The 14,522-nt window shown below is 42.3% G+C and overlaps 1 long non-coding RNA gene across 1 annotated transcript in view; it reads right to left on the bottom strand.

Annotated features, from left to right (window-relative positions):
• Positions 1–4,071: 4,071 nt before the first annotated feature.
• The window catches only part of LOC306757524, a 39,367-nt gene continuing 28,916 nt past the window's right edge, over positions 4,072–14,522 (bottom strand). The window contains exon 3 of the long non-coding RNA XR_013771353.1: positions 4,072–4,156. This is a non-coding gene — a long non-coding RNA (uncharacterized lncRNA). The remainder of the gene's footprint in view (positions 4,157–14,522) is intronic.

Genomic DNA, 14,522 nt, shown 5'->3' on the forward strand with positions numbered 1-14,522 from the left:
CACAAACATTTGCAAGCCATCATCAATTGCAATGAAGACAACATATTTTTGCTTTTACCAAATAAAACTCCACAAGACTAAAGAAAAGGTAAATCACCACAATTATGGAAAAGGACAAAAAATCACAAGTGACACATTCATAATTAATTTTTATTGCCTCTAGAGTGGGTAGAAGCATAAGCTTATAATGAAACCTGTCCCAGTGATAAAGAAATATAACAAAAACAGCAGTAGCAGAAACACAACAGCAGCAACCATCCATCAGTGATACCTGTACAATGATATCCTCACTATCTCATAATCGATAAGAATACAAGAATCAACTACAGTGATGAAGAAACAACAACTGGTCAAGCCAGCCTACACTTTATTTTAAGTGCGCGTTCACTTTCAACTTTATGGTAAAGCCAACTTCTACCAACGATTACTTCGGATTTCAAAATAAAGCATCTCACAAATAAAGCACAAAAACAATGAAATACTTTTATTGTGTACTTTACCTGTAATGCATTCAGAAAGTTCCTTACACACAGAAATAAAATGCATTATCAGCTAACTTTGAAGTATGATATAATTCATTTCTTGAATGGTTAGTACACCAAACCTGTACTGTAAGTACTTCATAGTTTCTGCACAAGTAGTATATGAGGTACTGTATGGGTTTGGCGGACTAACTATTAAGGAAATTAATTTTAATCCACTTCAAAGTCATCCAAAAAGGTCTTTCATTTTACGTGTTTGACACTTTATAAATGAATAACAGGAAAAGTACACAGTAAAAGTACTTCATAGTTTCTGTGCAAGTAATATATGAGGTACTGAGTCCAACTGTATAGGTTTAGTGGACTTGAAATGATAATAATGAAACCTGCCCCCAGTGATAAAGAAATAGAACAAAATACAACAGCAGCAGTAGCAGCAACACAAAAACAACCACCCAGTATATCAGTGATACCTGTACAATAATATCCTCAATATCTCATAATCTATAAGAATACAACAATCAACTACAGTAATGGAGCAATGCAGCAAGACCAACAACAATAGCAACAATTATATCAATAATAACAGAACTACTCAGTTTATATAATACATCTGCATTCTATACTATTTCTGCCTTGCTCAGTTATCATTTCTGGACATTTGATAAGTGTGGTTTTGTCATTGTTACCCCACACCTCCACACAGTACTGTAACTACAGTAATATCAATTAACAAAACAGAGTGTGAAGCGACTGGTAATCCAGAATCAGCCTAATACTCATGACTGCCTCTTTCATGTCATATTTAACACTACTGTTACCAGCAAAATATCTGGATATTTCGTTTTCTTTGTCCCACTCTTTCTAAGTTGATTTAATATTCCTCAAATGTTTTTTTTTATATCATTTTTAGTCTTATTTAGCTTTTTTCTGTAATACAATTTCTTAGTATATTAATTATTATTCTTATATATGAGTTAATATATCAATTAAATTGTTAACTTTTAAATTTATTTTCAGATTCTTCAGAACTTACTCTAAAAACATCCCAACTTTATAGCATCATCTCACTAAATATTCAGTAAGATCAAGCCATTTTCACAGAAAAACTAAATAAGATGCTCAGCAAATTTAGAGCTTTGAGCAGAAATCTCCATTCATGTCCAGTGAAACTTATGCTGAATCATCTCCTAAGCTAAATTAGCTTAGCTTAGATATCCATGTAAGAGAGGCATTTAGTTAATAAAAACACTGTTCGCTGTTAAGACATATATATATATTTTTTTTAGCTCACGTTAAAAAAACAAAACAATACAAACCAAAAACCCCAAAACACATCGAACTATAATTTCAATGCAGAGGGATAAACAGGTTACAGGCTACACGAAGCTAAGCTCGACTTAAGCTAAGCTAAGCTAAGCTAAGCTAAGCTAAGTGAGCCAACACGGTGAAAAACATCTAATTGATCAAAATAAAAATGATAAACTTACCAGTCAAAGACACGAAGGCTTTATAAGAAGTTCTCCCGGTTGAAAAGCTCGAAAATCTCTGGATGAAGTGACAATAATCCACCAATATTCAGACAGGCTCTCAACGAGACGTGCGGTCAGGTCAGAAGCTCGATCTGAAAGACCGGAGAAGCTTCTGGAAGCTTCTAGAAAACAAGACGTCCGACCGGACACATCAAAGGAGCTGACGTGCACCTGCAGTTTGCAGCGCAGCAGCAGCTCTGACGAACGTTTTTTTTTTTTTTCTCAATAAACTTTATTGAACAAAGCCAGTTTTACAAAACGAATTTTCTATTGAATATCAACTACATTTAGGAGTTATTCGCTGAATCGTGGTTTTTGTGTTTATAATGACTGTGGGGATGCTGCTAGTTTTATGAATGACAGCCCTGTTGTGTCAATAAACAAATAAATAACACAAAAAGTCTCTCTTCCATATAAGGAAAACAGGAGAGTGAAGGCTTTTTTTTTTTTTATACACAAAAGCCTGCATGATTTTGTGACGCAGCGTTGAAGCACTTCTCCGCAGCTCCACGGTAAAATTATCCGGATGTGAGAAAGCTGAGATGAGAAAAAGGTGGATTGGAACACAAAGATGAGGATGACAGCTGGAAAAAGCGCTTCTTGTGGATGTGCCAGTGAAAGACAAACCACTGTGGTACAAGAAAGGGAACACCTCGTTGTCATCTTGAAGACGGAGGGGATTAAGGTGATGACACCTTGGACATGGATGAATAAAGGAAAATAAATAAACAAATAAAATGGAAAAAAATACAGTATATTTTGTATTCAGTGACCCATAAATGTCCACATGTACATACATACATACACACACACACACATTATATATATATATATATATATATATATATATATATATATATATATATATATATATATATATATATATATATATATATGTGTGTGTGTGTGTGTATATATATAATTTATTATTTTTTAGGTGGGGCTTTGTCAAATCTGCCTATTGTTGAAGACAAACAATAATTATAGCAATAAAAAAAATTCTACTTTAAAAGTTATGTATTTCACAAGTACTTTATTATATCATAAAATGACAACAATGACAAATACCAGAAATTCATAATGTAGCTCAAAAGAAAATTTTGTTTTATAATGACAGGATTGTATTTAACATCTTATTTTATACAAATATTTTTGTAAAAAAAAAAAAAAAAAATGACATTAATTAGCTCATAATATATTTTGAAATATAAACAGTGGTAAAACAAATCTACACATAAATATTTGTCACAAGCCTTAATAAGACAATAGGCATGAGAAGTGCTTTTGGTGGCGGCTACAGAAAGTAAACACCAGCATACCTTTCCTTAAAAAATCTAACCTCACTCAAACTTTTGACAGGACTTTTGCAACAATCTACATTCAGTAATAATTCTTTGACTACTAAATAATGAACACTAGAACCTGATGAATGAACTGATTTCATATTTGGTTTTCTCCAAGAACAACAAAAAATCAAATAAAACTGGTAGAAGAATTTAGTTTTCCTCTCCTTATTTAAGGCAAATCTCTCAATAATCCTCCTATTAAAGTCTGAATGTCCCCCACAAGCTTATTCTCCATGCATGGCATGGCGTTGAGGCGATCCTGTGTCATGGAGTTTCTCACAGTCGAGTAGAAAAGCATTTCTCAGATTCAGCAGTTGTTATGGTGTTGACATAATGATCTGGAGAAGGCTGTGACTCATCTGAAGGTTGTTCTTTATGAAAAACTGCTACAGAGGCACTTCTGCACCACAACCTTTAACTTCACCGTTCTTGTAGAAGAGGGATAGTTCTGCCTTGGCCTTGTCCAACATGGGACATGCCTCAACAGTCGTGTTTAGCTGCTTCTCAGCGTGCACCAGGATGGTCTCACAGACCTGAAGCAAACATCAAAAGTTTTCAATTATAAGGAAGTTAGACCTTAGCAATTCTATTGATAAGGGGTGTCAATAATTCTGTACCAGATCTTCAGTATTGTTCTAGCATCATGTGACCAAAGTAAGAATATAAACTACATGGATTTGACTGAAAATATGACTGACCTCTGTAGCCAGCCTCTGTTGTTCTCCTGGTCCCAGCATCCTGTCTCTTCACCGGCTGTCCAGCAGTGCTGTCCTCACAGAGAGACGGGACTGACATCCTGGTCCAAACAACATAATAACATAATGAAGGTTTTTATGCACTAAAAACATTCATGAAACACCATAATAATCTAAATCTGTCGATCACTTGACCTGTTTAGGTCACAGTCTGGATTAAGAAAAGGTTTATCATAAAACTTAAAAGAATCTTTCTTTGAATACCAAAAGAATAAAATGCGATGTGCTTCATAAGAATAATTTGCTGTGATGTCAAGTCAATAAACTTATGGCTTTTACAGTCTTAAATGAGTGACTGCTCTATTTAACAATAACTTTCTGAATAAACAATAAATTATAATTTATATAAATATAAATATTTACCTGATGTTGAGCATGTTGTCTTTGAACCTCTGAAAAAGAGTTTTAATCCAGACAGGGTTGATGTTTAATTTCTGAAACTGGTTGAACAGCATATCCACATGAGTCATGGTTTGGTGGACCAGTACATTTTTTTTTTTTCCCACTGGATAGACATTGTTTATGTCCATAAAAATACATTGGATCGGCATCAAAGTTAACTGCATTTCTATTTTGTAGGTCCTTAACATGGTCCACAATGGAGGGGGGGGCGGGGTGTCTCCGGCATGAGGCGAGGACCCGATGGATGCCGCTTGCGGCTTTAATTAGGGTCCGAGCCATACGAAGTATGGCAGGGCCCTATTGTTATTGTAATGTTTATTATTATTCTCCTCGTTCTGAGCACAACTCGGCTATTTTTCACCCCCTTAGGCCCCGTGAAAAGTTGCGAAACTTGGCACACACCTCAGTCCCGGCGAAAATAGCGATATTCTGGGGTCCGCGTGCACGCCAATGCAAAAATGCCTCGACGGCGCCCCCTAGAAACGCCAAAAATGGCCTCTAGAATGGGGTCAAAAAAATTTAGTTTGACGTAGGACGACAAAATTCGGTACACATGTCTATCACATCAAGACAAGTAAAAAAGTCATTGAAACGCCTGTTGTCATGGCAACGGGCTTTCCGCCATCTTGGCGTTTGCGGCCATTTTTTGGCCCGTTTTTGTCAATTTGGGCGCATCGCATTTGAACGAACTAGTCTGAGGCGATTCATGCTATTGGCTCCACATTCGCCATGGAGCTTCGTGACAAGATGGGTACCAAAAGTTATTCAAATCTTTTTGATAGGAGAAAGCGTGTTACCGTGGCAACCCATGGAAAAAAGCGTTCTCGCCATGAAACACGGTTCACTCATATCTTCGCAGAAATACATCCGATCGGAACCAAAATTAAAATAATTCATGTTTGGTAGGTCCTTCACGCATTGTAATATGTATTGTGGGTGGGGCGCATTTTGGGGGGGGGCCCCTAGGGGCCCGATAGTCTACTTTGACCTATGGCTATGAAATTCGGTACACATGTATAAGTAACCAAGACGAGCAAAAAACTCTATTGAGAACCTGTTACCATGGCAACGGGGTGTCCGCCATCTTGGCGTTTATGCCCTTTTTATCACTTTAAGCGCATCGCATTTGAACGAACTAGTCTGAGGGGATTCAGGCTATTGGCTCCACATTCGCGATGGAGCTTCGTGACAATATGGGGACCAAAAGCTATTCAAATCTTTCTGATAGGAGAAAGCGTGTTACCGTGGCAACCCATGGAAAAAAGCGTTCTCGCCATGAAACACGGTTCACTCATATCTTCGCAGAAATACATCCGATCGGAACCAAAATTCAGATAATTCATATTTGGTAGGTCCTTAACGCATTGTAATATGTATTGTGGGGGGGGGCACATTTTCGGGGGGGCCCCTAGGGGCCCGATTGTCTACTTTGACCTATGGCTACGAAATTCGGTACACATGTATAAGTAACCAAGACGAGCAAAAAAACTCTATTGAGAACCTGTTACCATGGCAACGGGGTGTCCGCCATCTTGGCGTTTATGCCCTTTTTATCACTTTAAGCGCATCGTATTTGAACGAACTAGTCTGAGGCGATTCATGCTATTGGCTCCACATTCGCCATGGAGCTTCGTGACAAGATGGGGACCAAAAGTTATTCAAATCTTTCTGATAGGAGAAAGCTTGTTACCGTGGCAACCCATGGAAAAAAGCGTTCTCGCCATGAAACACGGTTTGCTTATATCTCTGCAGAAATGCATCCGATCGGAACCAAAATTCCAATCATTCATATTTGGTAGGTCCTTAACGCATTGTAATATGTATTGTGGAGGGGGCACATTTTGGGGGCGGCCCCTAGGGGCCCGATCGTCTACTTTGACCTAGGGCTACGAAATTCGGTACACATGTATAAGTAACCAAGACGAGCAAAAAACTCTATTGAGAACCTGTTACCATGGCAACGGGGTGTCCGCCATCTTGAAAAAAATACTCCTCTCCATGAAACACGGTTCACTCATATCTTCGCAGAAATACATCCGATCGGAACCAAAATTCCAATACTTCATATTTGGTAGGTCCTTAACGCATTGTAATATGTATTGTAGGGGGGGGGGGCACATTTTGGGGGGGCCCCTAGGGGCCCGATCGTCTACTTTGAGCTAGGGCTACGAAATCCGGCACACATGTGTATCAACCCTAGACAAGCAAAAAACTCAATTAAGCACCTGTTACCATGGCAATGGAGTGTCCGCCATCTTGGAAAAAAACCTTCTCGCCATGAAACACGGTTTGCTTATATCTTTGCACAAATTCATGCGATGTGCACCAAAACTTTAACTATTCATATTTGGTAGGTCCTTAACACATTATAGAATGTATTGTGGGGGGGGGGGCACTTTCTGGGGGGGGCCCTCAGGAGCCCGATTGTCTACTTTCACCTATGGCTACGAAATCCGGCACACATGTGTAACAACCCAAGGCGAGTAAAAAAGTGCATTGACCACCTGTTACCATGGCAACGGGGTGTCCGCCATCTTGGTGTTTACGCCCATTTAGCACTGTATGTACATTGTTTTTGAACAAACTAGTTTTGGATTCGTGCCTTTTACTTCACATCCACCCGGAAGCTTTGTGGCGAGTTCGGGTGGAGGGTTCGGCATGAGGCGAGGACCCGATGGATGCCGCTTGCGGCTTTAATTAGGGTCCGAGCCATACGAAGTATGGCAGGGCCCTATTGTTATTGTAATGTTTATTATTATTCTCCTCGTTCTGAGCACAACTCGGCTATTTTTCACCCCCTTAGGCCCCGTGAAAAGTTGCGAAACTTGGCACACACCTCAGTCCCGGCGAAAATAGCGATATTCTGGGGTCCGCGTGCACGCCAATGCAAAAATGCCTCAACGGCGCCCCCTAGAAACGCCAAAAATGGCCTCTAGAATGGGGTCAAAAAAATTTAGTTTGACGTAGGACGACAAAATTCGGTACACATGTCTATCACATCAAGACAAGTAAAAAAGTCATTGAAACGCCTGTTGTCATGGCAACGGGCTTTCCGCCATCTTGGCGTTTGCGGCCATTTTTTGGCCCGTTTTTGTCAATTTGGGCGCATCGCATTTGAACGAACTAGTCTGAGGCGATTCATGCTATTGGCTCCACATTCGCCATGGAGCTTCGTGACAAGATGGGTACCAAAAGTTATTCAAATCTTTTTGATAGGAGAAAGCGTGTTACCGTGGCAACCCATGGAAAAAAGCGTTCTCGCCATGAAACACGGTTCACTCATATCTTCGCAGAAATACATCCGATCGGAACCAAAATTAAAATAATTCATGTTTGGTAGGTCCTTCACGCATTGTAATATGTATTGTGGGTGGGGCGCATTTTGGGGGGGGGCCCCTAGGGGCCCGATAGTCTACTTTGACCTATGGCTATGAAATTCGGTACACATGTATAAGTAACCAAGACGAGCAAAAAACTCTATTGAGAACCTGTTACCATGGCAACGGGGTGTCCGCCATCTTGGCGTTTATGCCCTTTTTATCACTTTAAGCGCATCGCATTTGAACAAACTAGTCTGAGGGGATTCAGGCTATTGGCTCCACATTCGCGATGGAGCTTCGTGACAAGATGGGGACCAAAAGCTATTCAAATCTTTCTGATAGGAGAAAGCGTGTTACCGTGGCAACCCATGGAAAAAAGCGTTCTCGCCATGAAACACGGTTCACTCATATCTTCGCAGAAATACATCCGATCGGAACCAAAATTCAGATAATTCATATTTGGTAGGTCCTTAACGCATTGTAATATGTATTGTGGGGGGGGGCACATTTTCGGGGGGGCCCCTAGGGGCCCGATTGTCTACTTTGACCTATGGCTACGAAATTCGGTACACATGTATAAGTAACCAAGACGAGCAAAAAAACTCTATTGAGAACCTGTTACCATGGCAACGGGGTGTCCGCCATCTTGGCGTTTATGCCCTTTTTATCACTTTAAGCGCATCGTATTTGAACGAACTAGTCTGAGGCGATTCATGCTATTGGCTCCACATTCGCCATGGAGCTTCGTGACAAGATGGGGACCAAAAGTTATTCAAATCTTTCTGATAGGAGAAAGCTTGTTACCGTGGCAACCCATGGAAAAAAGCGTTCTCGCCATGAAACACGGTTTGCTTATATCTCTGCAGAAATGCATCCGATCGGAACCAAAATTCCAATCATTCATATTTGGTAGGTCCTTAACGCATTGTAATATGTATTGTGGAGGGGGCACATTTTGGGGGCGGCCCCTAGGGGCCCGATCGTCTACTTTGACCTAGGGCTACGAAATTCGGTACACATGTATAAGTAACCAAGACGAGCAAAAAACTCTATTGAGAACCTGTTACCATGGCAACGGGGTGTCCGCCATCTTGAAAAAAATACTCCTCGCCATGAAACACGGTTCACTCATATCTTCGCAGAAATACATCCGATCGGAACCAAAATTCCAATAATTCATATTTGGTAGGTCCTTAACGCATTGTAATATGTATTGTAGGGGGGGGGGGCACATTTTGGGGGGGCCCCTAGGGGCCCGATCGTCTACTTTGAGCTAGGGCTACGAAATCCGGCACACATGTGTATCAACCCTAGACAAGCAAAAAACTCAATTAAGCACCTGTTACCATGGCAATGGAGTGTCCGCCATCTTGGAAAAAAACCTTCTCGCCATGAAACACGGTTTGCTTATATCTTTGCACAAATTCATGCGATGTGCACCAAAACTTTAACTATTCATATTTGGTAGGTCCTTAACACATTATAGAATGTATTGTGGGGGGGACACTTTTTGGGGGGGCCCCTAGGGGCCCGACCGTCTACTTTCATCTCGGGCTACGAAATTCGGCACACATGTGTATCATCCCAAGACAAGCTAAAAAGTCAATGAAACACATGTTGCCATGGTAACGGGCTGTCCGCCATCTTGGCCTTTACACACATTCTTTTCTCAATATGTGAATTGTATTTCTCTATTAAAATGAACTGGCTGTGTGGGTCCTTCACATGTAGCATTAGGAGAACCAGGACTCGGGTGGAGGGTTCGGCATGAGGCGAGGACCCGATGGATGCCGCTTGCGGCTTTAATTATTATTATTATTCTTCTCAGCACAACTCGGTCATTTTTGACCCCCTTAGGCCCCGTGAAAAGTTGCGAAACTTGGCACACACCTCAGTCCCGGCGAAAATAGCGATATTCTGGGGTCCGCGTGCACGCCAATGTAAAAATGCCTCGACGGCGCCCCCTAGAAACGCCAAAAATGGCCTCTAGAATGGGGTCAAAAAAATTTAGTTTGACGTAGGACGATGAAATTCGGTACACATGTCTATCATATGAAGACAAGTAAAAAAGTCATTGAAACGCCTGTTGTCATGGCAACGGGCTGTCCGCCATCTTGGCGTTTGCGGCCATTTTTTTGCCCGTTTTTGTCGATTTGGGCGCGTCGCATTTGAACGAACTAGTCTGAGGCGATTCATGCTATTGGCTCCACATTCGCCATGGAGCTTCGTGACAAGATGGGGACCAAAAGTTATTCAAATCTTTTTGATAGGAGAAAGCGTGTTACCGTGGCAACCCATGGAAAAAAGCGTTCTCGCCATGAAACACGGTTCACTCATATCTTCGCAGAAATACATCCGATCGGAACCAAAATTAAAATAATTCATGTTTGGTAGGTCCTTCACGCATTGTAATATGTATTGTGGGGGGGGGGGCGCATTCTGGGGGGGCCCCTAAGGGCCCGATAGTCTACTTTGACCTATGGCTACGAAATTCGGTACACATGTATAAGTAACCAAGACGAGCAAAAAACTCTATTGAGAACCTGTTACCATGGCAACGGGGTGTCCGCCATCTTGGCGTTTATCACTTTTTAATCACTTTAAGCGCATCGTATTTGAACGAACTAGTCTGAGGGGATTCAGGCTATTGGCTCCACATTCGCCATGGAGCTTCGTGACAAGATGGGGACCAAAAGTTATTCATATCTTTCTGATAGGAGAAAGCTTGTTACCGTGGCAACCCATGGAAAACAGCGTTCTCGCCATGAAACACGGTTTGCTTATATCTCTGCAGAAATGCATCCGATCGGAACCAAAATTCCAATAATTCATATTTGGTAGGTCCTTAACGCATTGTAATATGTATTGTGGGGGGGGCACATTTTGGGGGGGGGCCCTAGGGGCCCGATTGTCTACTTTGAGCTAGGGCTACGAAATTCGGCACACATGTGTATCAACCCGAGACAAGCATAAAACTCAATTAAGAACCTTTTACCATGGCAACGGGGTGTCCGCCATCTTGGAAAAAAAAACCTTCTCGCCATGAAACACGGTTTGCTTGTATCTTTGCACAAATTCATGTGATGTGCACCAAAACTGTAACTATTCATATTTGGTAGGTTCTTAACACATTATAGAATGTATTGTGGGGGGGGCACTTATTGGGGGGGGCCCCTAAGGGCCCGATCGTCTACTTTGAGCTAGGGCTACGAAATTCGGCACACATGTGTATCAACCTGAGACAAGCATAAAACTCAATTAAGCACCTGTTACCATGGCACTGGAGTGTCCGCCATCTTGGAAAAAAGCCTTCTCGCCATGAAACACGGTTTGCTTATATCTTTGCACAAATTCATGCGATGTGCACCAAAACTTTAACTATTCATATTTGGTATGTCCTTGACACATTACAGAATGTATTGTGGGGGGGGCAGTTTTTTGGGGGGGGCTCTCAGGGGCCCGATCGTCTACTTTCACCTATGGCTATGAAATTCTACACACATGTGTAACAACGCAAGGCGAGTAAAAAAGTGCATTGACCACCTGTTACCATGGCAACGGGGTGTCCACCATCTTGGCGTTTTCGCCCATTTAGCACTGTATGTGCATTGTTTTTGGACAAACTACTTTTGGATTCGTGCCTTTTACTTCACATCCACCCGGAAGCTTTGTGCTGAGTTCGGGTGGAGGGTTCGGCATGAGGCGAGGACCCGATGGATGCCGCTTGCGGCTTTAATTAGGGTCCGAGCCATACGAAGTATGGCAGGGCCCTATTGTTATTGTAATGTTTATTATTATTATTTTTGTCAGCACAACTCGGCCATTTTTGACCCACTCAGCCCCCGTGAAAAGTTGCGAAACTTGGCACACACCTCAGTCCCGGCGAAAATAGCGATATTCTGGGGTCCGCGTGCACGCCAATGTGAAAATGCCTCGACGGCGCCCCCTAGAAACGCCAAAAATGGCCTCTAGAATGGGGGAAAAAAATTTTAGTTTGACGTAGGACGACGAAATTCGGTACACATGTCTATCACATCCAGACAAGTAAAAAAGTCATTGAAACGTCTGTTGTCATGGCAACGGGCTTTCCGCCATCTTGGCGTTTGCGGCCATTTTTTTGCCCGTTTTTGTCAATTTGGGCGCATCGCATTTGAACGAACTAGTCTGAGGCGATTCATGCTATTGGCTCCACATTCGCCATGGAGCTTCGTGACAAGATGGGTACCAAAAGTTATTCAAATCTTTTTGATAGGAGAACGCGTGTTACCGTGGCAACCCATGGAAAAAAGCGTTCTCGCCATGAAACACGGTTCACTCATATCTTCGCAGAAATACATCCCATCGGAACCAAAATTAAAATAATTCATATTTGGTAGGTCCTTCACGCATTGTAATATGTATTGTGGGTGGGGCGCATTTTGGGGGGGGCCCCTAGGGGCCCGATCGTCTATTTTGACCTATGGCTACGAAATTCGGTACACATGTATAAGTAACCAAGACGAGCAAAAAACTCTATTGAGAACCTGTTACCATGGCAACGGGGTGTCCGCCATCTTGGCGTTTATGCCCTTTTTATCACTTTAAGCGCATCGAATTTGAACGAACTAGTCTGAGGGGATTCATGCTATTGGCTCCACATTCACCATGGAGCTTCCTGACAAGATGGGGACCAAAAGTTATTCAAATCTTTCTGATAGGAGAAAGTGTGTTACCGTGGCAACCCATGGAAAAACGCGTTCTCGCCATGAAACACGGTTTGCTTATATCTTCGCAGAAATGCATCCGATCGGAACCAAAATTCCAATAATTCATATTTGGTAGGTCCTTCACGCATTGTAATATGTATTGTGGGGGGGGGGCACATTTTGGGGGGGGCCCCTAGGGGCCGATCGTCTACTTTGAGCTAGGGCTACGAAATTCGGCACACATGTGTATCAACCCGAGACAAGCATAAAACTCAATTAAGCACCTGTTACCATGGCACTGGAGTGTCCGCCATCTTGGAAAAAAACCTTCTCGCCATGAAACACGGTTTGCTTATATCTTTGCACAAATTCATGCGATGTGCACCAAAACTTTAACTATTCATATTTGGTAGGTCCTTAACACATTATAGAATGTATTGTGGGGGGGGCACTTTTTGGGGGGGGCCCTCAGGGGCCCGATTGTCTACTTTCATCTTAGGCTACGAAATTCGGCACACATGTGTAACAACCCAAGGCGAGTAAAAAAGTGCATTGACCACCTGTTAACATGGCAACATGGTGTCCGCCATCTTGGCGTTTATGCCTATTTATTACTGAATGTGCATTATTTTTTAACAAACTAGTTTTGGATTCATGCCTTTTACTTCACATCTACCCGGAAGCTTTGTGGTGAGTTCGGGTGGAGGGTTCAGCATGAGGCGAGGACCCGATGGATGCCGCTTGCGGCTTTAATTATTATTATTTTTGTCAGCACAACTCGGCCATTTTTGACCCCCTTAGACCCCGTGAAAAGTTGCGAAACTTGGCACACACCTCAGTCCCGGCGAAAATAGCGATATTCTGGGGTCCGTGTGCACGCCAATGTAAAAATGCCTCGACGGCGCCCCCTAGAAACGCCAAAAATGGCCTCTAGAATGGGGAAAAAAAATTTTAGTTTGACGTAGGACGACGAAATTCGGTACACATGTCTATCACATCAAGACAAGTAAAAAAGTCATTGAAACGCCTGTTGTCATGGCAACGGGCTGTCCGCCATCTTGGCGTTTGCGGCCATTTTCTTGCCCGTTTTTTCAATTTGGGCGCATCGTATTTGAACGAACTAGTCTGAGGCGATTCATGCTATTGGCTCCACATTCGCCATGGAGCTTCATGACAAGATGGGGACCAAAAGTTATTCAAATCTTTTTGATAGGCGAAAGCGTGTTACCGTGGCAACCCATGGAAAAAAGCGATCTCGCCATGAAACACGGTTCACTCATATCTTCGCAGAAATACATCCGATCGGAACCAAAATTCCAATAATTCATATTTGGTAGGTCCTTCACGCATTGTAATATGCATTGTGGGGGGGGCGCTTTTTGGGGGGGGCCCCTAGGGGCCCGATCGTCTACTTTGACCTATGGCTACGAAATTCGGTACACATGTATAAGTAACCAAGACGAGCAAAAAACTCTATTGAGAACCTGTTACCATGGCAACGGGGTGGCCGCCATCTTGGCGTTTATGCTCTTTTTATCAATTTGGGCGCATCGCATTTGAACGAACTAGTCTGAGGGGATTCATGCTATGTGCTCCACGTTCGCCATGGAGCTTTGTGACAAGATGGGGACCAAAAGTTATTCAAATCTTTCTGATAGGAGAAAGCGTGTTACCGTGGCAACCCATGGAAAAAAGCGTTCTCGCCATGAAACACGGTTCACTCATATCTTCGCAGAAATACATCCGATCGGAACCAAAATTAAAATAATTCATGTTTGCTAGGTCCTTCACGCTTTGTAATATGTATTGTGGGGGGGGGGGGCGCATTTTGGGGGGGGGCCCTAGGGGCCCGATAGTCTACTTTGACCTATGGCTACGAAATTCGGTACACATGTATAAGTAACCAAGACGAGCAAAAAACTCCATTGAGAACATGTTACCATGGCAACGGGGTGTCCGCCATCTTGGCGTTTATGCCCTTTTTATCACTTTAAGCGCAT

Source organism: Telmatherina bonti (genome assembly GCF_933228915.1).
Source record: "Telmatherina bonti genome assembly, chromosome: 6".
NCBI classification, from domain to species: Eukaryota; Metazoa; Chordata; class Actinopteri; order Atheriniformes; family Telmatherinidae; genus Telmatherina; species Telmatherina bonti.